This window comes from Melanerpes formicivorus, unplaced genomic scaffold, assembly GCF_026170545.1.
Source record: "Melanerpes formicivorus ecotype bairdi unplaced genomic scaffold, bMelFor1.0.p_v2 SCAF_23, whole genome shotgun sequence".
Classification (NCBI taxonomy): domain Eukaryota; kingdom Metazoa; phylum Chordata; class Aves; order Piciformes; family Picidae; genus Melanerpes; species Melanerpes formicivorus.
Genome location: NW_027142375.1, coordinates 671030 through 695035, shown reverse-complemented (window position 1 = coordinate 695035; position 24006 = coordinate 671030). Strand labels below are relative to the sequence as shown.

Genomic DNA, 24006 nt, shown 5'->3' with positions numbered 1-24006 from the left:
GTGCATGTGTAACTCCATTTAGCATTAAGGGAAATTACGTGCTCATGCTGAGGACAGGCTAGAGCCTTTTGTTAATATCAAAGAGCCAATCAAGGAAGGTCTTTTTATCTCAAAAGCTCCCTGCTGCTCCCAAAGACGTTCCCTTTGCAAGGCACAATGATAAATAATCTTACTTCTTTGGCCATTGTGTCACCAAGGGGTATTGTTTTGTACTGTTGCATTTAGTCAGACTCATGAAATTCAACTCTGTCTGATTAGATAGGGAAGTGAGGCTGTGAAAGGTGATGTGCTGGGCTGGTTCTTCTCAGGCTTGAACCCCAGATGCTTGAGCTGGGTAGTTTTCCAGCCATGTTGCTCTGCCCTGCCCTGCCAGCTGCCGAGCAGGAAGAGCAGCGAGGGCTGAGCTTCCCAAGGAGTGTAAATATAGCAGGGGGTGGGGTATTTTGCAGATTTTCCTGGTAAGTGCAATAATTCCTACCTCATTTTACAGTCTGCAAGTAAGGATTGCATTTTCTTCTGCTTACTGTGCATTTACTGAAAATGCTGTAGCAGATTTGTGAGACTTTTTGTCTGTGAATTGCAGTAAGCATGTTTCTGCCCCCCATAAAATAATGTTAAAAAACCTAAAAGGTATGCAATACTTCCTGAAAATAATGTTCTTTGTGAATAGGCAGAAACTAACCTTAAGTAACTGGCTTTTAGAGGCATATAATTTTACTATACAGAAATTCAGGTGAGTTGCTGAGGATTTCCCCTCCAACAACTTAAGTTTTCCTTAAACATGAAAATACTGGAAGGAGAGATGCTTTCTGAGGGTGATTTTTTTTTCATTCTATTTTGAGGAAATTTCAGTGAAAGACACTGGAACTACTGAAACTGTTTGGTGAAATGATTTGGTGTATTCTGCAAGAAACAGGACTTGCCTGACGGACCTCGTTAATGTTTAGAACTGTGTGAAGGGTGAGTGTCAGGAGGACAGATGCCCTGTGACAGGACAAGGGGCAATGGGTGCAAGCTGAAGCACAGGAGGTTCCACATGAACCTAAGGAAAATCTTTTTCTCTGTGAGGGTGACAAATCACCAAAATAGGCTGTGCAAGTTGTAGAGTCTTTCCCTGTAGAGACATTCTGAACCCGCCTGGGCACCTTTCTGTGTGACCTGCTTAGTTAAACCTGTGCTTAAGTGCTCTACTGCGTGTGGACGCAAGTCAAGTGAGAGTGCTACAGTCCTAAAAAGCGAGGCTCTGTAATGTACAATTTTTGATCTGGGAAGAAAGTGCTTGACTGAACATGAAATGCAAGTGGTGCCAGGTGGATGCTTTGGTGTTGGGTGAAGGTTACAGTGAAGCCTTGCACTGTGGCAACCCTGTGCAGTCACAGGGTGATGCTCTGCAGACCATGGCTTGCTGTGTCTCCTGGGTTGCACTACTGCTGTGCAGGGCAGCTTGTGCTATGCTTGCATTTCACATGTGCTGTTAGGACAGGCAGTGAGAAAGTGGAAGGTGATTGAAGGCATCCAGGCTACAGGTGACATTTGAGGAGCTGGTGGATGTTTTTGTGTCGCACATTCCCTTCCTGCCACTGCTTTGGAGGTGTGCTTTCGCTTGTCGGAAACTTTGTGTCACGTAAAATGTACGTAGGCATCTCTCTGTTTCTTATGATTAGTCATTTGTATTGCTGAAAATGTAAGACATTACAGAAGGTCATTTGCTTTGGGCCTGCAAATCCAGTCAGTTTTTTCATACAAGTTTTCAGTTGGCTTTAGTTTCAGTGTCCAGATACCTGAAGTCATCAGTGCCAAATCGGGTTTGTAGGGCTTTGTAACATGGTGGGAGTGAAGTTCGCTGCAGCAAATGAGGATTCAATAGGATTGGCAATAACAAAGAATGACCAAAATGTCATGAGGGTTTCAGTATTCGCATTTGAATGCCTTCAATACGAATGTTTTGAATAGCAATCTTTGAAAAGTCCCTGTTTTGTTGTGAACATCAACATTACTCTTCTATTACACCAGCTGGTGTCCTTGAATTATCTTCACCTTACTACAGTTATCTGTAGCATGCCCTTGTGACTAGTGATGGAAACTTATTTTTGGAATTTTTGCTATTTTTCAGGTAATATTTTAAGACTACTGAGGTGCTTTGTGCTGCTCCAATGAAAACAACTTGTTTGATCGTTTGTATGATCAGAGGGGTGACCTTATGCCTTCTGAAATAAGCAGTAACACAGCTAGTTAAAAAGTACTGGTCATGTAGACTGAGTCGTGCCCAAACAGCTAACCCATGGCACCAAGCACCCCATCAAGTCTCCTTCTGAACACCTTCAATGACGGCGACTCCACCACCTCCCCGGGCAGCCCATTCCAATGGGCAATCACTCTTTCTGTATAGAACTTCTTCCTAACATCCAACCTGAACCTCCCCTGGTGCAGCCTGAGACTGTGTCCTCTTGTTCTGGTGCTGGCTGCCTGGGAGAAGAGACCATCATCCGCCTGTCTACAACCCCCTTCAGGTAATTGTAGAGAGTGATAAGGTCACCCCTGAGTCTCCTCTTCTCCAGGCTGAGCAACCCCAGCTCCCTCAGCCTCTCCTCACAGGGCTGTGTTCCAAACCCCTCACCAACTTTGTTGCTCTTCTCTGGACTCGTTCCAGTAGCTCAACCTCCTTCCTAAACTGAGGGGCCCAGAACTGGACACAGGACTCGAGGTGTGGCCTAACCAGTGCAGTGTACAGGGGCAGAATGACCTCCCTGCTCCTGCTGGCCACACTGTTCCTGATGCAGGCCAGGATGCCATTGGCCCTCTTGGCTGCCTGGGCACATTGCAGGCTCATGTTCAGCCTACCATCAACCAGCACCCCCAGGTCCCTCTCTGCCTGGCTGCTCTCCAGCCACTCTGACCCCAGCCTGTAGCACTGCATGGGGTTGTTGTGGCCAATGTGCAGAACCCGGCACTTGGATGTGTTAAATCTCATGCCGTTGGATTCTGCCCATCTGTCCAGCCTGTCGAGGTCCCTCTGCAGAGCCTCTCTACCCTCCAGCAGATCAACTCCTGCCCCCACCTTGGTGTCATCAGCAAATTTACTGATGATGGACTCAATATTTACCGATGATGGAGAGGAACCAAGATTGTAATTGCCTATATGCATCCCAAATGCTCCTGAATAAAATATAACATATAGTATAATACTATATCTATTATTTATGTACTATTGTGTTATCTATTATTATAGTTACCACAGATTTAAATCTTGCTGGATCTGATTCTTATTTGTATTAAAGATGTTTTGTTCTACTTGATCTCTTGACAGTGCAAAGGTCTTAAGAATCCCTTTCTTTTACTGCAGTGATGTAAAGTAACCTTATTAATACAAGTGAAAATTTGGCTTGAGGTTTTGGGTTGTAATCTCCTTTGTGTTTAAAAGTCTTTGAGTCCCTTTTCATGCTTTGTCTCTACTAGAAAGCAGTTTAACTGTGGGAAAGATGCACCTCATTCATTTGCTTTGAGGCTCATATTGTGGTTTCCCTGTAGAAATGTCATTTGTGTCATTGCATATTGTGCTCTTAAATGATATTTAATTTTGTGACCTTAGCTCAGTATGGCTTCCCAGTTGTCCATTAACTCATTTTCAAGCAGAGACAGTCTTTGCTGCATGGGTACTAGGAGGAATGGCTGGTAAAAATGAAATGGGTTTCAAGACTATAATGCCTTGTATGTTTTCCTCCTCTAGTATTGTTCCTCTTACTAATTCTAATACTGTGCAACATGAGAGGGTACAGTCAAGAACTGAAAATGTGGAAGGTTCCGAGGAGGAAAGAAGAACCTGCACACACCAGGAAAATGCAAGGGTGAAAGCAGCTGTGTCAGCTTCTATTGCCTTACCTTGCAGTGCTGTCATTTATTCAGTAATTAAGTGTGAATGTGAACATCTTGGATCTGTGTCATTTCTTGCCACGGCAAATCAACTGCTGTCTTTGGTTGCTACATAGCACTTAGGGAAAACAGTGGTAGTCATGTTAGAAAAATTTGAGCTATCTGGACAAGTTAAGACATCTTAACACATTTCTCCTTCCGCCTTTGAAACCTGAGAGACAGATCAGACAGAGCTTTCAACAGCTGGCAAGCTGCAAAGAGGATTGGAATAAAATCAGTAATGTGAATACAGTTAAAAGAATACACAAAGGCCCACATCCGTCCTTGCTTTAGGGAAGAGAACTTTTTGCATCACATGGATCTTTTTTCTCTTCTCTAGCTGTTTTGTTTCTATCTGTTGTTTTCCTTTTCCCCTTCGCTCCAAATGCCTGTTAGGAAACTGACTGGTGGTGGCATGGCAAACTTACCTCTGCAGCTATCAGCTCATTTGAAATGGGTCACCTCCCTGTCATCTTCCTTTCTGCCTGCTGCTTTTGACATAAATGGACTGCAGTGGTTAAGTTTCTCCTCCATAAACCTGTTAACACTTCTAATTTCTTTTCACAACTGCCAGTGTTCCAGATTTGTGCAGCAAATGCGTAGGCAAATGTTGTGCATTTAGGGCTGAAACTAAGATACAAACCAAGTTTTATGTTAGCATACTGCTGCACACACATCTAGAGTACCTTATGGGCTACAGCATTGCTGAGGATGAACCACCTTAGCAATAAAAGGTGCAGAACATTTGGAGATACGTGTTTAGAGCTGATCTGAGCAGTGTAGTTCACTGAAAATCATTTCAACCTGTTTATCCCAGCTCAGCATTGGTCCTCATCTCCACATTTCTTTATGTCTTTATAACTTTTACAGCACACTATTAGTTGCTTTCTGACTGAGATCATTAGCAGCTTGTCACAGCTCACTTTTAAGAGTCATGTCAAATGCCAGCTGTGCTTGTTCAGTTTGGTTGGCTTACTTGGCAGAGTCTCAGCTACAGGGTGTCAGACATATTCATAAGCTTTTCTATTGCTGAAGTTGCCTTTAAGAAGGGCTTCTACTGAACAATTTTGACAACTGCTGCATATTTCACTGATTATTCTGAAACCTAATGATGATTAAATAATTTTGGAGCATACTATTTCCTTTATTTGGGATTATGAGAGGTTTCAAATTCTTGTTTTCCTTACTAAGTTGTGGGAATGGAATGAAGAGTGAAGTTATTGGCTGTACTCACAGCCTACCTACTTTACAAAGATTTTTTGCTGCTGCACACATCCTAGTCTATTCTAGTTCCATTGATCTGTGCTGCTTAGTCAGACTTCCCAGGGAAACTGTTAACACTTGGATGCTATGGAAGCTGTCCTGGCGTTCTGTCCCCTGTTGTCACTGGGAGATCTGTGCATTTCCAAAAGTGTTTCATCCAGTTCTGTACATCAACTCACTAACAGACAGCAGATGCAACTGTTGATTCTGAAGGCTTATGTTAGGGGAGTGAGATAACTTATTGCTGATTTGTGGATGCCAGCTCGGACTCTCTTTTTTTGAATTCCACTGTCTTCTGGAGTTGGCTATTCCCCATGGTGGGAGGCAGAGTGTCTACTGCCAGTGGTCAGTGGTACTGCACTTGGATCAGATGCAGTTTTCCCAGTCAGAAACTGGTGGAGAAGAACAAAACCTATCCTAGAGACTCTTAGGGATGTTGGGCTTTTATCTCTGACACCAATTATTGGGGTGAGCTTGCATAGCAGTGGTCCATGCTTGCACACATGGTGTCTTGCTTGCTGGAGATGCTACAGAGCTGTCACTGTTGAGGGAGATACTGAAGGTCTGAAGGGAGTATAGGTTAATACAATCTGCCATGGCATTTCACCGTGGGTTTTGGTTTTGTCTGCTGTTTGGTTTTCCAGAGCACTGCGAAAATCCAGCCAAGGTGGTGGCTGCAGAGCTGTATGCTCTGATGTGTGCCGGCAGGCAGGTCCGGAGCAGAGTAACCCTGCTTTTGATACAATGAGCAAGCACACCTTTGGGGGAAATTCCCATTTCCTTGCTATCCCTATTGTGAACTGGATTTGCATATTTCATTCTTTTCACTTACTGAAAAATATATCCCTTTAGCTTCCCAAAGAGTATTTTACATTTTCCACACTGACTGTGGGTACTAATTATATAAATGAGACATCATAGAATTATGACAGCCTTAATATTCAGTGCTTTAAAGTCTTAACACAAGTTAATGCTGGCTTGGAGTGCTGAAAGAAGAAAAGAGGAACTGCAGGTTTTGAGCAGCTGTTAGTGGCTTGGTAGGGTTGTCTGTTGTCTTTATCTCTCTGTGAGAAATATCTGACACTTTGAAGGGTTGGTCAGACTATTTTAAGCTGTCATAGTGCAGGGAAAAGTTTAATTCCTTTTTGTACCTATGGACGTACCAGAAACAAATTACCACAGAATCCCAGAATCAACCAGGGTGGAAAAGACCTTTGAGATCATCAAGTCCAACCTCTCACCCAACACCATCTGTGGTGGGTTAAAGTTTCCCATTCACTAAACCATGGCACCAAGCACCCTATCAAGTCTCTTCCAGTGATGGTGACTCAACCACCTCCCCAGGCAGCCCATTCCAATAGCCAATCTCTTTCTCTGTGAAGAATTTCTTCCTCAGACCCAGCCTAAACCTCCCCTGGCCCAGCTTGAGACTGTGTCCTCTCATTCTGTCTCTGGTTGCCTGGGAGAAGAGCCTATTTTTTTTCCTGGACTTGTGCTGTGCATGGCACATGTTGCTTTGAGGTGGAGTGGCTCATAGACATTTCAATATGAATTAATTCTATTATAAATTATACTTTTGGGAATTAGCTAAGAAAGAAAAGGGTAAAGGGAAAAAAACCCCACAAATAATTGGAACTGCAAACAGAAGACTTAGACACCAAGGGAAGGATTTTCTAAGATGCTTCACATCAGTGTTAATGGGACAGGTAGTATCTGTAACATCAGTTATATCCTGATCCCACCACCAGTTGGTTTCTACTAATGCTCTCATACTGCTTTTCACTGCTCCAGGACTCAGTGACACAGCATTAAAAATAGTGTCACAGAGAGTATATTGCACAAGAGTTTTATCTTCTTAGTTAAAAATTAAATATGAGTGCAGGCTGTGCATGCAGAGCTGGTAAGCCAAAGTTATGTCCGTGCGAGATTTCTGTCCATTTAGCTTCAACGCTGATCTATATTTAATTGCTTGGCCTGTTTTCCCCACAGCAAGGTGCAGTTGTCTTCCACTGAAATCAGTGCCCAGAGTCTGCAGCAGCCCAGTTTGATGTTTGGACTTTGCCCTGTAAAGTGCACTGTCTACATCTGCAAGTAGCAGGTTGTGGTGGAAAACCAGAAGCTCCACTCTGCTTTCGGAGGGGTGTTTCTTTGAAGGGCTTCTCTATGGCACTGTAAATGGATAAATTAATTGGGTTAGTGGCTGTTGGTTTAGTGGCTGTGGCTGTAATGTCTCTACTAGAAACAGGGATATGCTGCATCTTTCTGTAGTGCGCAGATACCTTATTCAACACAAACTAAACTGGTTTGTGTTGCTTGTCTGCTTAAACACAGAAAGGTATTTCTGATTTAATGTATTGAATTGTTCCTTATTCATAATTGTGGTTTTGACTTTTCACTTCTAAGCCTTAGCCTACATTACTTTCTGTGCTTCTTGTCAGAACGTGTTTGGAAAATGGAATCACAAGCAGCAATTAGTAATGATTGTGTTGAAAGATTAGTCTGCATAGTGAAGTGTCAGATGCTTTACCTGCGAAAGATAAGCATCATTTAAATTTACATGGAAAAACACCCAGGGTTGGTAAGTGGAGTTCAAGTAGCTGTTTCATAGAGATTTTTTTGGTCATTTTACATTAATTCAATGTAACAGCTCAGATGCTGTCCAGTAAGACAGGAGGGAGGAACAGGAAATAAAGCTTTGGATTCATTTATCATCAGAAAGCTGTGTGTGAGCAGAGGAGGAATCTAGTTCGTGGTTGCAAATGTTCTATTAGCTGGCATTCTCTTGTCAACCAAAACAGCTTTGTAATGCTGGAGGTACTGAGTACTTTTTATTTGTTATTAGCAGGGCTTGTCCCCTGTTGTGCTGCTTGTTGCAATTGGCGCAGTACTGCAGGCTCTTACTGTTCCGTCAAGGGAGGCGGATTGCTTCCCTTTAAATTAGGAAATCCCGTCCGATTGTGCATTTTCTGCTCAGTTTCAGATTGGCAGCTTGATCCGGTCACAGTCGTGGGATCTGTTGCCAGAAGGCAATTTGTTCCCTCTGTGTCTCAGTCACGCTTATTACCATCATTTTATTATATACTTCGAGCCTGCGAAATGATTTCTTAACTGCACTTAAAGATAGTTTGTGCAGACAGCAAGATTGCTATTCCCGCCCTCAGGAACAATTTGTAACAAGCTTATGTATAAATATTATGTGCTGCACTTCAATATTGTTCAAAGGCCAGAAGATAACTGCCATGATGAGCCTTACTTAAGCATGGTGCCAATGGAGTCCATATGGAATTTGAAGGAAAAGGCACTAATTAGCTGTGCTGTTACACTGCTGTCCTGTCTCCAGCAGGACGAAGCTGCTGCTTGTAGGAGGAAGATACTGGGCTTAGCACAGCCATTTATTAAATGTGTGCTGTATTTTTTTGTGGTGAGAGAGAGTAGAGGAAGCAATTAAAAGAAAGAAGAAAAAAGACACTGATGTTGGAAGTTTCACAGTTAATTAAATAGGAGAGAAACCAAGTGGAGAAATAAAAGAAATAATTGTGGATAGTTAAAGAAATTGAGAGAGAAATTAAAAGAAAAAAACCACAAAACAAAAACATGATTTTAAAGATGATAGGAAAAAAGGGAAGGAAGAATTGTCAGAATCAAGAACAAAATGAGCTGTGAGCTGTCCAATCAGGTACCTGAACATTCTGCTCTGGTAACTCTCGCCTGCCTGGTTCCATTTTATTCTTGTTGTCCTTCTTTCCTTCATCTCCTGTCACCCATAGTGGAAGAACAGTTTGGTAGAACAAGGCCCTGAGAGGACTGAGCATTGCAGCTCAGAGATGTCCTAACATCTTTGTGTTGGTTTCTTTATGTATGTGTACTTAAGTTACCAGGGAGATACGTCCATATGCATTTTGTTACTTCATTACCATCTTCCAACTTCATGTTGAGTGCTCTTCCTCAACAGAGCACTCCTTTATCTGCATGAACAATCTAATTGAGAAGATAAGGTATGTCTAGAGAAACCTGCGCTGGCAAGGTGCTGTGGTGTGCCTGTATTCCCCCAATGATACCTGAGTGAATTACTGCAGGTAGAGATCCTGCCTCGCACTGTCACTTGCACTTAACTTTTATGATGCTTGGTGTGAGTTTCCTCTTGACTAACCTTCCTTTTTTGTTAACAGGTAGTTTTGTGTTACTTTTCAGGCAGGACATGTTGTCCAGTACAAAGAACAAGTTGTTCAGTTATGCCTTTTTTTTTTCAGATTGGATCTGTGTATCCTTCCTCCTTTTTTCTTCAGTTTCTTTCCAGACAACATTCAGTGTGATTCACTCCTTTGAATGAACTATTTCCTTTCCTTCTGTATCTGTGCATGTATGCCTTTCAACTTTCCCTAGCCTCCTCCAAAGTGCTGTTGTGAAGCCTATTAAGGTTGATTCTTGTCCCTGTGGTTTAATGCTCTCTCTGTAGCTCTATAGGGTCACCACAAATCATGCTGTTCCCCAGTGCCTGAGGCTGATGCAGACTCCTTGACATCTATTCCTTAAACATGGTTAAATGTTAATACAGTAACAATTTAATACTGATTGTACATCATGTGCTCTTCAACACCGTGGGGCTTTGGGTGGCCTCTGCTTGGCAGGGTCTGGTTGTGCCACCCATGCTGACTTGGAAGAGCATCTCACTCCTGTAAGTGTTTTCTTGAGGTTAACGCAATAGCACAGGGAGCAGGTTCTGCTAAAGAGCCAGTGATGGGGCTTGTCCTAGTGCTACAGGTTTGGCATGCTGCTGTGTTTCCCAGGAAGCTCTCCTTTGCTGGCATATGGGTTGGATACTATACACTTCATTCATCATTCATTTGGGATCAAAACTTGTGGCAACTTATTACAAATAACTTTCAGTCTTTGCAGCTGTCCTGCAAAGTGCCTAACTCACTGCCATTCAGTCTTCTCCAGGCTTCAAAACCTACCAATTTGATCTCTCCTTAGTGGTTTTAATTTAAGTGTAAACATCTGACCTGTCTTCAGTCTTTAAGTACACATTTTATTTGTGGGTTTTCCTAGGTCTTGAATCTTTGAGATAGTGCTTTTCTTTGATGAGCAAATAAGGTATTTGTAATAGATCCAGAAAGTGTTTTATCAGAACTGTCAAATGATGAGCTGAGTTGGAGGCTTTTAAGTATTATGCAGTTACAGTTTTCAGAGTGTTCTTGAGTGAACATGAAATGGTGCAGGTTAGTCTCCAAAGGATGTGATTTGTCCTATGATTGATTTACTTTATTGTTGCTTTCCCCCAAAATGTGTATTTTTAAATCATGTCTTCTTACAGCCTGGCTGAGAATGCCCTTTCCTGTGGAGCTACACCATGCATTTTACTCCCATTTACAGCTCTAGGACAGAGACAGTCAAGGGAATTAGTAGAAAGGAGGAGTGAGAAGCTTGGACTGAACAGGCAGGTAGAGTTTACGTCCACTGGAGCAAATTCCTTCCTGGATCTTGTGCTGGTACTCATAACTTTTGTTTCTGTCCTGTGAGGAGAACCAGATGCGTAACGTCCTTGGGGACAGGCCTCCTTCTTGTCTGGTTCTGGTCTGGGGTACAGCAACATGGTAGCTGCTCCCTGCAATCCCATAACAAAAGACTGTGTGGAGCCTGAAGAATCAGTCCTCCTGCTGGTCCAAGTAGTTACCAGTGTGACGTAATTTAATAGAAATTCTGTTTATTGTTTTAAAAAATGCTAGAAAATGACTCAGGAAACACAACCTCAGGAGGGCATTGTTGCCTGGGGCTATAAACTTAGATGTTAAGGAATAAGAAAATAACAGATTTAAGGTGTCAACAACTGGAATTCTGAGCTCATGAAAGAGGCTATTGGTGGCTGCTGTAGTAATTTGTCAAAAGCAATGGATTGGGACCCTCATCAAGACTCACACAGATTTCAGGCCAGACTACTGCATCTCCTCGAGGAGGACTCCATCATGTTTAAATTCATGTATTTCTTCATGGGAAATGCTTCAGCCACCAGCTGAACTCAGATGCAGGGGCAAATTTCTGTACCTGTGAACCTGTATTTTTTTTAGCTGCATGCATAAACATTTGGTCTTGCTGACCGGTGGCAGATAAATGTTGTTTGTAGACTGACACATAAAATGCACACTGACAGTCGAGCAGGGGCTTCTCGGGTGTTAAACAGCATCTTAGGGTTACTTGCATGCAGAAGTGCTGTGCTTTGCCGTGCTGGCCACCCCCTCTTTTTGACAGAAGGATTAATCTGTGATTAATTTATCATCACATTAGCTTGCTTTTTAAGGATCCTGCCATAAAGTAATTTTTAGACATAATTTAATAGCAGGACTTATTTTTTTCTATTACATTTGCTGTACTGCATGCTTTCTGGCTGCTGGCATGTGTTTAGTAATACAGTGCTGCCACTGCAGAGCAGAGGTCTCACATGTAGGACTGGACCTGACCCTGTCTTTTATTTATATGCTTTAATTGGTTTCTTTATTCTGGGTGGATTTAAAGAAATCAAGCATAAACGCACTGAGCTGCACACCTATGGACTAAGAGCTTTGGACTAAGATGTGTGAAGTTGATAATGATTTTTTTTCCCCTGTTTTACTATATCCTAGATGCTGAATTTATAGTGAAAATTATATGGATGCAGGATCAACCTTTTACTATTGGTGCATGAGTGATGCACTAGACTGTAACATCTGATTCTCGACTCAAGTCCCCTGACATCTCAGTAGTAACAATGAATAAATAATAACAGCTGTAGGGTGGCACGGGGAGAGGAGGAATCACTATGTGTGTGTTTGTGTGCATGATGGAGTGTCTCTTATCAAATATGAACAATTTAGAAAACATTAATACATTTAAATATTAAATACCTGTGCTGGAGTGAAGGCTGCAGGGTTGAGTACTTATCTCCGTAGCGTGGTTTATTGAGCGCTTCTTGTCGTCATTGTGTGAACAGAGGGAGGTGTCAAGTGTGCATGTGAGGTCAGGAGCACTGTTTGAAGGGGATTATCTATGCAGCTGTGCGGTGATTGGCATTTTATGAGCAGCAGAACAACTCAGTAAGAGTAAAAAGTATTTGATTGCTGCAATCTAGTTAGCTGATCTTGTTCTCAGGGAAGGTGAAATGTATTCTGCATTTCTTATTCACAACTCTGTTCTTGGGTAGGAACCACAGTGGTCAGTTGGAACCTGTCTGCATTTACTTGCTGTAAATCATACTATAAAAAGTCTTGACCAGCAGAGGGCTACTGTCCCTGGGAAATAATGCCTCATGCCGCTACTACCAGAGGAGAGGAGCTTTAACCACCCACCTTTCCACATTGTTTTTAGTTCTCTTGTGGCCCTGTGGACTGGGGAGCTCACTGTCTCCTTTGCTTGCCTTCAGGTTGTACATGATGCTTTCCCCCCTCTTTAGGGCAGTGGAAAATGCAGTCCTCCTGCAGTGCTCCATTTTAATTGTGTTAAAATGCTTTAGTTGAAATGTAAATAGGGGGCAAATAGAGATGTTTCTGAGATCTTTGTTGTTGAGACTGTGGAATGAATATAGTATTGGTGGACAGTTTCAAATGGATCTGTCCCATTCTATAACAGAGCAAAGCTTTCTTCCTTTCATCCTGCTCTGACACAGAATGGCATCTGATGAAGTTCTGTTTTATTGTAACATGTCTTTTGCAGTGTCAAAGTTGTGTACCTGCGTGGGTGTGCTCATGCAAGCTTCTGTACTGGCAAGAGCACTGATCCTACACTCTGCTAGGAATGTGTTTTGGATGTTTAATGCGTCATTAGAACCAGAAACATTTTGGTTGGAAAAGACCTCTAAGATCATCAAGTCCCACTAATACCTAATTCTACCAAGTCTGGTGCTAAACCATGTTCCTTAGCACCACTTCTATGTGCTTTTAAACACCTCCAGGGATGGTGATTCAACCACCTCCCTGGGGAGTCAATTCCAGTGTTTGAGAAGCCTTCCAGGGAAGAAGTTTCTTCCAATATCCAATCTAAACCTGCTCTGGCACAACTTGAGTCCATTCCACAGTACCACAGTACACTAGAGGCTCACAGGGTGTTAAGGGTTGGAAGGGACCTCTGGAGAGCATTGAGTCCAACCCCCCTTGCAGAGCAGGACCATAGTAGCTAGCACAGGTCACACCGGAATGCATCCCCTTGTTACTAGGGAGAAGAGACCAATCCTCTCCTCACTCCAGCCTCCTTTCTGGTAGTTGTAGAGAGCAGTAAGGTCTCCCCTCAGCCTCCTTTTCTCCAGACTAACCAACTCCAGTTGCCTCAGTTGCTCATCATAAGACTTGTTCTCCAGACCCTTTGCCACTTTTGTTGGCCTTCTCTAGACCAGCTTCAGGACCTCAATGTCTTTCTGGTAGTGAGGTCCTTAAAAACTGAACATAGTACTGAGGGTGTGGCCTAACCAGTGCTGAGTACAGGGGGAGATTATTCTTAACACATAGTTTTACATTTTACCTGGCAAGCATTAGTCTTTCTTTTGGCTAGGTTTTGCATTCCTTTTAAATGCTTTATCTAGAACTCATCTCTGCCGCTTATTCCGTAGCCACCAAGTGCTAAACAGCCTTGAGTGAAATGTTGCCACGTACACTGCTCTCCTTAAAGTACCATTGACTTTGCTTGGTGCTGTGAGAGCAAGACAGTCAGAACCAGGCCCTTCAGCTGGCTGGCTGCATATGGAAAGATACATTTGGCTAAAAAGATAGTATATGGTCTGCTTCCTGTGTTCGGCGCTGCCTTTTTTTCCTCAGCAGAATTAGAAGATAATAGCATTGTGAAGAGTGAGTGATTGACTGGTGACCACGTGGAGCTGTAGCATTTTCCTTCATCTTGTGTGGCCTCAGTGCTAAGGTGAGACACATCCTGATTTGTTTTTTATTTCCACAGCTTGCTGCACTGAATCCTGTGGCAGGTTGGATGTTCTGCTGGCACCACGCAGGGAAAACAGGTATGTGACTGGTGTGAGTTCCTTGTAGAGTTTTGGCTGGTTGGTTGGGTTGGTTTGGTTTGTTTGCTTGCTTTTGTTTTGTTTTTGTTCTGGTTTAATTGCATTTTGTCTCTATATTGATAGTATGCACTATCAGATGCTAAAATCAAATAGATGCAAGGTTAATTTTTATTTCCTATACCAAAGTTAAATTTGGTGAAAACCCCATCCCCTCACCCAGAAAAAAACACTGTTTTTTTCTTCAAAGCTGCCTTTTAGGTGCAGATATTAATTGTTGATAACTGCACTGCAGAAGAATGAGGGCTGGAACTTGTAGGTGCTCAGGAACACAGCTGAGTAAGGACTTTTGCAGCTGAGGGAGGTTTGGGAACTTGGGAGGAAGATGGCAGTAGCAGTTTAAAGCTTTGGTCGTGATAGGGGACATTGTGAGGAAAAGAGTCAAATGCTTTAATTACCCAGGATGGAGTGAATAAATACTTCTCTCCTTTTTTATGAGGACTTATTTTTTATCAGAAGGTAGTAGGTGTTTTAGTTTAATCTTTTTGCCTTATATTTTTCTTTCCTCAAGCTTCCATCCCTCTGTTGCTTCATTCTAATGCCTCTTGCTTGAGCCTGAATTGTTCTAAGAGTTAATGAGCATTTGATGTCTTTCTTCTCGATCCCCCCGTAACTAATTTGCCAGAGAGTGTTTTTTCAGGCGAGTGGTACCCCCTTAGCAGGGTTTTGCATAGACTTGGCAGTTCACAGTGCCCATAGGCAAAGGGCAAGTGTGTCAAAAACATGAGGAAGCTGCACCAGCTTGTCTCAGAGTTAGCTTAGAAGTGATTTAGAGTAGTCCAAAAACCTTGTCTGGAGATTCTCCCTGCAGCTTGGGAGGCTTAAATATACTGTAAAGTGATCCATAATCAGTGTAGAACTGCATATATAGATAACTTTCTATTTGTTTACGCTGGTCTACATACTGAAATGTGTGTCTAGGTACATTTGCATCAGTTTCTGTAGATGAGTGTAACTCACACAGGTATAAGGCTGTGTTTTTAAATCAGAACCAGAAGCATCAGAAGTTTCTGATAACATCTTTTTTTACATTATCTACACCAAAAATGAAGCAGTTTGCTTGTTTTCCAGTTACTTGGACCCTTGAGTCTTTTGCTTTGGCATCAGTTTTGATGTGTTCTGTAAACAGTGATACAAAGATGTGTAAGTCTGTAGCAGCTTTCGAAACTACTCTCAGATTGCTCTGTTAATCTGTTACCAAATGGAAAGATGATACTGAGGGTATGTGTGTTAGTGTTATATAAAACATATGCCTGTTAAATGCAATATGAAGATATTTTGCCCTTTCTGAAGTAATTCAGAATAAATAAAAGCACTTACAGCAGAGCTCTTGGAAGTTGTGGTGGAAGAGGAAGAGAACCAGAAAGTGCATTGTTGCAAAAGTGTGTGGCCGTTGAACTTGGTGCATCCCTTACCTCAGCGAGTTACTTAATTCATTTTAAAAGTCAAACAAATTTAACTACAAATTAACATCAACATGTTGGGAACTACTTACTAACCTTATTTGTAACTGTAAAAACAGATACCCTGAGGCAGGTTTGAGCAGTAGCAACTAACATTGTTATGATAGCCTCAGGAAGCAAGTGTAACAGACAGGATGTTTTGTAATAAAACTGTAAAACAATTAAAATAGCTGCACAAAGCATGCTGATTTTTAGCCTGTCCAGAGGAAAGGACTGTGAAGGGAGTGTCAGCCAGGCACTGCATCACAGCTGTTAGAAATTGCCATCTACTTTTGGAATGGGCAAAAGATGGATAACAAAGTTGACAAGTAAATACATGCTACATAAATTTGCATAAATTCATTACCATCTGCCACATTGTCCAATTTGCCTGGGTTGTCTTTCTGTGTCTGCCACGTAAATCAGTTTAAAGCAGTTTTCCTCAAGCAGTATTTTCTGTAACGAGTGGATGAAAGATCTGCATTCTTAGGTTGTGACTGTAGTTCTGCTATATAATACAGAAAATGCTGTATTTACCAAAAAGAGAAAAGTCTAGTCACAAGATTTATTTGACTAAACTTTGCATTAGTCCCTGGAAGCCAGGCCAGGAAGTTAAGTTATCAGGATTTTCACTTGGCTAGGAATTTTGAGTGATTTATTTTATACAATCACTACTGCAGGCAGTATGTAAGGATTGGAAATCTCAGCCTGTGAATGTGCTGGGTTTGTATCCCAGCATTGTGATAATTTGTAATAATAATTTGTCATAAAGTTTCCTTCCTTGCTGGGTAAGCAAACGCAGGTCACGGTGCTGCTGTTTATTCTTCGTGTCCGCACTGTGATGTGTCTCAGTTGAGGTCCAAGTAATTGTATTTTTCTGTCCTGTGTATGTATAGCACATTGCATTTAATCTCCTATCCAGATGTGGCTTCTATCTCTTTAGATGCGGCTTGTACAGTTTTCCTACCTCCTCTCCTGGATTTCTCCTAATAGCTACAACTATAGAATCCCTGTACTCTGCTGAATATTCATCTGGGCTTCTTTTCTTTTACACAGAGGCTGCATTACACTCTTCTGGCAACCAAAAGGGGCCCCAGTGAGAACAGGACTCAAGACCCAGCTGGCTTGCTTTATTTTTTATGACTTACCAGATAGATTGCACTAGAACAGATAAAATGTGTTTGTTTATTTTTTAGAAGCAAGAATAAGCATTACAGTTTCCTTGTTTGTTTGCTTATTTACAGACTAAAACTCCACAAGAAAAATTGTGAATATTTTTAATGTACACTTAAGTACTTTTTTCTTTTTGCTCCTTTCCCAGTTTAGAGATTTGTATTTACTTCTGAAAGAGTTTATAATCCCCTGATTAAGACCTCATCATGGCCTTACAGTATCTGAAGGGGGCTACAAGAAAGCTGGGGAGGGACTTTTTGGGGTGTCAGGGAGCGATAGGACTGGGGGGGAATGGAACAAAACTAGAAATGGGTAGATTCAGACTGGCAGGGGGTTTGGAACTGGATGATCTTTGAGGTCCCTTCCAACCCTGACAATTCTGTGGTTCTATGATTAAGGGTATATGTAAGGACTTTACATCAAGATATTGTTTCTGGTAGGATGTTTTAAAATACACACTTATGGTGTGTGGGGGGGAAGTGTTTTCATTAGCGTTCTTACAAAGCAGCCAGCATGAGTTTGTATATGAAACAATCCAATAACAAATCTTCTCTCTGCAGAGTTATGCCTCTGGTAAGCCAAAGGTCAAAAATCTAAAATATCTGTCAGGGTACTTCTGTGGAACTTGTAAATGATTTAGGTATTGTAAAGCCTGTGTAGCAGGAGGTCCTTCAGTGGATTTGGATTTCTGTTTTGTAAGAATCACGGGTTTGCAGTGCGAGGAAGATCCCACCCATCTATTAGCATATTGCAATTCAAAGTAATTGATAGGTAGTACTGAAATAGTGGGGGGATTGTGTGGTAAAGATTGTGTGGTGTTAGAAAAATAACTTCTAATGAAAACAGCTTCACCCTTCAATAATCTTAAAACACTTAATTAATCCACTTGGGGAAAAGCACGCAAGAGTGGGATTCATTTTCATTTCCATTTTGAATTAGCTGTCTAAAATTTAGGCATCGCTTTATAATGTGGTAGTCCAGGCTTTCAGCTCAGCTGGGAAAGGGACCTGCAGAGAAGGAGTCATGTCATCTGAAAAGCCCAGCAGAAGTGGGATAGGTTTCCTCCTGGGAGGGCAGGATGACTGTTGTGGCTGGGCAGAGAGGTTACACTTTTTGACCAACTCATGGTCAGTTGGTACTGAACTGGCTTTCAGTGGCCTGCATTGTTTAAAATGTGGGTAGCAGTGCATAAATCCCAGTGTGATATTTTTGTGCATGGGGAAGGGAGGGAACAGTGTGCTCATCATTAGGAAAAAAAATCTTGACTTTTAAAGTATAAAATATTAATCTACAATATACTGATCTTCAGCTCAGGATTTCTTTTAAAACTCAAACAAAGCTCACAGCTAACTGCACATCTTAAGTCTCTGTAGCTTCTTTACCGCCTGACTGATACATGAAATAATAGAGCAGACTCCAAGGGTTTTTGTAGAAAGCCCTTTTTCTGATCTAAAAGTACTCTTTCATCAGTTTGTGTAGTGACTGGTTTCCTTTTAGCACCTTTTGTATGTGTTTGGAGGAGAGAAGATAGTCTGGCAACTGCATATCGAGGCAGGAAACCTATTTCCAGATCTCCTTCGGGCTTCCTGTATGGCTAAGGAACTGATCCTGCTACATGAGGCTGAAAAAAGGGGGGGGGGGGGGGGGGGGGGGGAGGAAGAGGCTTATTTCGTGTGTAAATTTTTAATGCACTATTTTTGCTATCAGTTTCCATGTTCATAAAATCTAATACTCACTTGCATAGCAGGCCTTTAAGAAGGTGAATATTCTGACCAGCCCTGAGTGCTCTTCTGCAGGATGCTCTATGCACGTAGACAATAACTTTAACTCTGCACTATTAATCTTCAAGCAAGACTAGAGGGTACCAGCCTTTGGAATAGTCTTGCTCCCTGCCCTTGATAATGAAGTAAGGAGGTGAAACCTTCCTTAGAAATGAGGCAATTCATTATTATTTTCGAACAGCGATGGCAGAAAATGGGAAGGAGACAATTGCTCTGAAAACAATTTGAATGTTGCTCCAGACAAATAAAAGACAGAGGTGGTGGCTGACCTCTCCTGACAAACAGCTGGAGTCAAAAATGGCCACAAAGTTGTTGCTTAAGGACTTAATAGAGGAGATCTTTCAAATCCAGGAAACAGTAAACAAGGTAGATGAAGCTTTTACAGAGGTTAAAATTGAGATAGCTCAAATGAAAGCCAGGCAAAATGAAATTAAAGAAAAGGTGAATCAACAGCTCTGTGTGTGTGAGGATGAATTGCTTACGGTAAAAGAGACTTGTAATCAAATCAAGTTTCAGGAATGATCTTTGAAGAATCAGGAGAATAAAAGGAGGAAAATCAAATTTGAAACTGGATACCTAGAAGAGGCTTGAAGGACATCACCCAGGGGAAGGTTTTGAAAATATTGCTCTGGAGCTGATGAAAGTGAACGCTGAGAGAAGCCTCTTAAATGGAAAGGTTGCACCTGAGCTTCCTCTCTGGTGCTCAGGAGGCATCAGCCCCTTGTACTGAAAATGTTGCACTTGCCTTATGTAGCTGATAATAGCGGGAAAGTTTCCTCCTGTAAAGCTTTCAGATCGCTCTCACTAGACCTTAGCTGGACACAGGCTGTCTGCCACTGATGGTTTTACAGCCTCTCTGAATGTGAGGCTTGATTTATGGTACCCTAGTGAAAGGAGGGTAGGTTATTGCATGACAATACAGCAATAAGGGGATGAACCCGTTGGACCATTCTTGGGCTCAGGAAGGTTCCTTTTCCTTTTGCTAATGGATGCAGAGCCATTCTCTTCTGCAAAACTCTGCTTGCTTCTAAAGGGTTCTTGCCTGCTTAGTGATGACCACAGTAGGCTAAACTATGCTCTACTTCAAGAAGTACTGGAAAAATGTATAGAGGAAGGTATTCCTCAGGAAGTTTCCTATTTTGGTACTGATTCTGTCAGTGTGGTGAAATATGGAACAGGCAAGGAAGAATGAGGGTCTGTGGTGCCTGACTTTTCACTGGTGGAACAAAATCAGCTTGAATTCAGCTTGAATTGGGGTCAGGCAGCCGAGAGTAACAGGAGCTGGCTCTGGAGTTGAGCCTTCAGTGCTTAGCTTGCAACTAAATAAGACAAATTAAAAAAACCCAAACCAGCCAGAAATTAAAAGAACACTTCTTAGCAATTCTGCAGGAGAGAAACCTGTTTGAAACACCTAGGAAAGAAAACAATGAGAATAAAAAGATAGTCTTAAGGTGAAATTAACTTAGCATCAGTGTTGTTGCTTATCTTGAATGCCTCCTTGTTAAAGGTACATAGTAAGAAATTAGTTCAGGTTTAGGCTAGTGTTTTGGCTGTCCTTGGGGACTTCTGAATGTGTTCATTATTCCTTTTATGATTCATTTACATGATGATACTATCTTCTTTTTTTTCCCCCCTGGTATCTGCAGTGGTAATCTTTTTCTTTGTATTCTGACAGTGTCAACTAAAGCAGGTGAATTGATTTAGAAACAAGTAGTCTGTCTGACTTTTTTGGCACGGTAGTTAGAATGCTTTGTTAATTTCATTTTCATTTTTTCATCTTTGCTCTGCATACTGAAGTCTGTGTTACAAACTGTCCTGTATAACATCTACAGCCATCTACCTTCTAGAAGGTTTTGGGTTATTTTCAGCCCAGTGATAGCAGGAAAATTACAGACAAACCAGAGACTGGGGTTGACTACAGGTTTTAGGTCCTGAGGTAAATCAAGCATTCAAGTTTTTTGATTCTGACTTAGTTAATTTGAAGGTTGGGTTCTTGGCTCTTGGGCTCTGACCATTGAGAAGAGAAAGTCCTCAAGTGGTGAATAGTGCTGCACAATAGTCTGTGGAGACAAAGGACTAAGCTGTGAGAAGCAGACTCTGAGGAGCTGATATTTCCCATTTCCTGTTTTCTGCAATCGCTGTCCTATCTTCCTACAAACTAGTAAAAGCAATGAGACCAGTTAGAACCATTGTTAAACATGATCCTAATGAGATCGAACTGATGGGAGATGCATTGTTAGCAGATGTGCCAATCGTAGTACCCGAGTGAGATTTTGCCCCTTATTTACAAACCCCCAGTCAGTTAAAATAAAGGTTGTAAATCCTTCCTCTTGGAGATTCTGAATTGCAGTATTTTGTGGAGTGATGTGCTGTGTAGCTGTAGTCCCAAAGAGGTTGAGTGAGACATCAGAACTTTCCTTTTGGCAGCATCTTATGAGGGTACCACTGAAGATCATCATAGTATCATAGTATCATTCAGGGTTGGAAGGGACCACAAGGATCATCTAGTTCCAACCCCCCTGCCATGGGCAGGGACACCCCACACTAGATCAGGCTGGCCAGAGCCTCATCCAGCCTGGGCTTAAACACCTCCAGGGACAGGGCCCCAACCACCTCCCTGGACAACACATTCCAGGGCTTCACCACTCTCATGGGGAAGAACTTCCTCCTCACCTCCAGCCTGAATCTCCCCACCTCGAGCTTCATTCCATTCTCCCTAGTCCTATCACTACCTGAGATCCTGAGCAGTCCCTCCCCAGCCTTCCTGTAGCCCCCTTCAGATACTGGAAGGCCACAATGAGGTCACCTCGGAGCCTTCTCTTCTGCAGACTGAACAGCCCCAACTCCTTCAGTCTGTCCTCACAGGAGAGGTGCTCCAGCCCTCTGATCATCCTTGTGGCCCTTCTCTGGACACCTTCCAGCACCTCCACATCCCTCTTGTAATAGGGGCTCCAGAACTGGAGGCATTACTCCAGGTGGGGTCTCACCAGGGCAGAGGGGGAGGATCACCTCCCTCGACCTGCTAGCCACACTTCTCCTGATGCAGCCCAGGATCTGATTGGCTTTGCGGGCTGCAAGTGCGCACTGAGAGCTCCTGGTGAGCTTTTTGTCCACCAGCACCCCCAAGTCTCTCTCCTCAGGGCTGCTTTCCAGCCAGTCCCTGCCCAGCCTGTATTTGTGCCTGGGATTGCCTCGACCCAGATGCAGGACCCTGCCCTTGGTGTTGTTGAACCTCCTGAGGTTGGCTTGTGCCCACCTCTCCAGCCTGTCAAGGTCCCTCTGGATGGCCTCCCTTCCCTCCAGCTGTCTGCTGCACCACACAGCTTGGTGTCATCAGCAAACTTGCTGAGGGTGCACTCAATGCCACTGTCCATGTCACCCACAAAGATGTTGAACAAGACAGGTCCCAGGACTGATCCCTGAGGGACTCCGCTTGTCCCTGGCCTCCACTGGGACATGGAGCCATTGACAGCCACTCTTTGGGTGCGGCCATCAAGCCAGTTCCTTATCCATCTAGTGGTCACCCATCACACCCATGTAAGACGAGATGCAGTGAATTCAAACTGTAAGTAGAAAATAGTCTACAAACTTTCGTGTAGATTGATTTGTTACTTACAGAGAAGAGATACAAAACGTGCTGTGGGTTTGGGAGAGGCACTAATATGCTGTGCATACAAACCCAACAACTTCACAAAAGTCGCTCTGCTGAAAAGATCACAGGAAAGGTCAGTGCATTTCTAGGTCTGTGTGGGATGGTTTTCTAATAGTGAACGTTTCTGCTTGTATCTTTCTCTCTGCTCTTACTTGCAGGGGATGCAGTCTCTGGAGTGCCTTGAAAATCGGCTTCAATTCAAATGTTTTTTCTTTGCAGTTAATTGGTTTCCAGGTCAATGTTCCATCTTACACCAGAAATAGATTTGGGTGCATCTCTCTTCATTTACAGGTTTCTGAGTAGGTACCCTAGGCAAGGTATTGCAAGAAACTTCCATTGTTCAGACACTCTTGAAAATAAAATAGAATAGAATTTGGGAATAAAAATAGAATTTGGGAAGGCTTTTGGTAGCAGCCTTACCCTAAATGCACTTTTGAGGTGAAAACTCCAGCTTTCATTCTGTGACACAGTTGTGCTCATAAGGTAGGCCCACCATGATGGAGAGCTCTCTTCTGCATGCATCACCTCTGGTGTGAGGCAAGCCCTGGATGGCATGCATTGAGCACCTTGACAGCAGCAACTCAAATGCCAGGAATCACTGACAGCCTCTTCAATTCTCTGTGCAAAATGCAGGAGTCTGACAGCCACTTAAGAAGAGCGAGCAATTGCTTACTTATTGTAACTGAGTTAATTTCCATCTGGTGTATGAGCAGACATTCTCTAGGTTGGTGAATAAGCAGAGAGGCAGTTGAAGCTGCCATGTCCCATTTGTCCCAGCTGCCACGGTCAGGAGGGCAGATGCTCTTCTTCCAAAGCAATTAACTAATTTTCACCCATGTTTACCAGGCAGTGTGCCTGTATTAAGAGCACATCTCAGAGGAAGCTGGTATGGCACTGTTTTATTTGTACAACTCATTTTTGACTCCAGTCATGAGGGGCAGGTAATACTATCTAAATTGTATTTAACATAGTGTTCATGTGCAATGGGTGCATCATCTTCACAGGATCACAGGATGTTAGGGGTTGGGAGGAACCTCCGGAGATCATCAAGTCCAACCCCCTTGCCAGAGCAGGACCAGCTCAGGTCACACAGGAATGCATCCAGATGGCTCTTGAAAGTCTCTAGAGGAGAGTTAACCTCCCTGGGCAGCCTGTTCCAGTGCTCTGTGACCCTCGCAGTGAAGAAGTCCCTCCTCATGTTGAGGTGGAACCTCCTGTGTTGTAGTTTCTATCCACTGCCCCTTGTCCTATCCCAGGGTGCAGCTGAGCAGAGCCTGTCCCCTCCCTCTTGACCCCCAGCCCTCAGATATTTATAGGCATTTAATAAATCCCCTCTTAGCCTTCTCTTCTCCAGACTAAACAGCCCCAGTGAATACTTTATTTTTCCTCTTCCCCTTCAGAGTGTTACAAAATTCCAGCTTGGTAAGCAGACTGATCTGTTTGTTAGGTTTTGCCATTATGAGCTTCCAAGGCAGAGGCAGTGTCTGTTTGTGCTGGGGGTTGGTCCTGCAGTATGTCTTATGCTAAGATAGGCAGCAGCACTTTAAGAATGGATGTTGAGGAAGGACAGGTAAAAGCACACTGCTACCAGGAAAGGATTGGTGTTATTCTTTAAGTGATTATTATTTGAAGAGGGTGGTGTGGTTTTGTTCATGTGCAGATGAAATGTGGATTTTATTCAAGATGGTGGATTTAAACTATGCAGCAAAGCTTTTAGTTCTTCTATGATATTGTATGGCAGCCAACTGAATAGTA

The 24006-nt window shown here is 42.7% G+C and overlaps 1 protein-coding gene across 2 annotated transcripts in view; it reads left to right on the top strand.

Annotated features, from left to right (window-relative positions):
- The window catches only part of RARB (retinoic acid receptor beta), a 340719-nt gene that overhangs the window by 24696 nt on the left and 292017 nt on the right, over positions 1-24006 (top strand). For both annotated transcript variants that reach the window (XM_068152274.1, XM_068152273.1), the window contains exon 3: positions 14086-14146. The gene's annotated coding sequence lies outside the window, so the exon portion shown is untranslated. The remainder of the gene's footprint in view (positions 1-14085; positions 14147-24006) is intronic.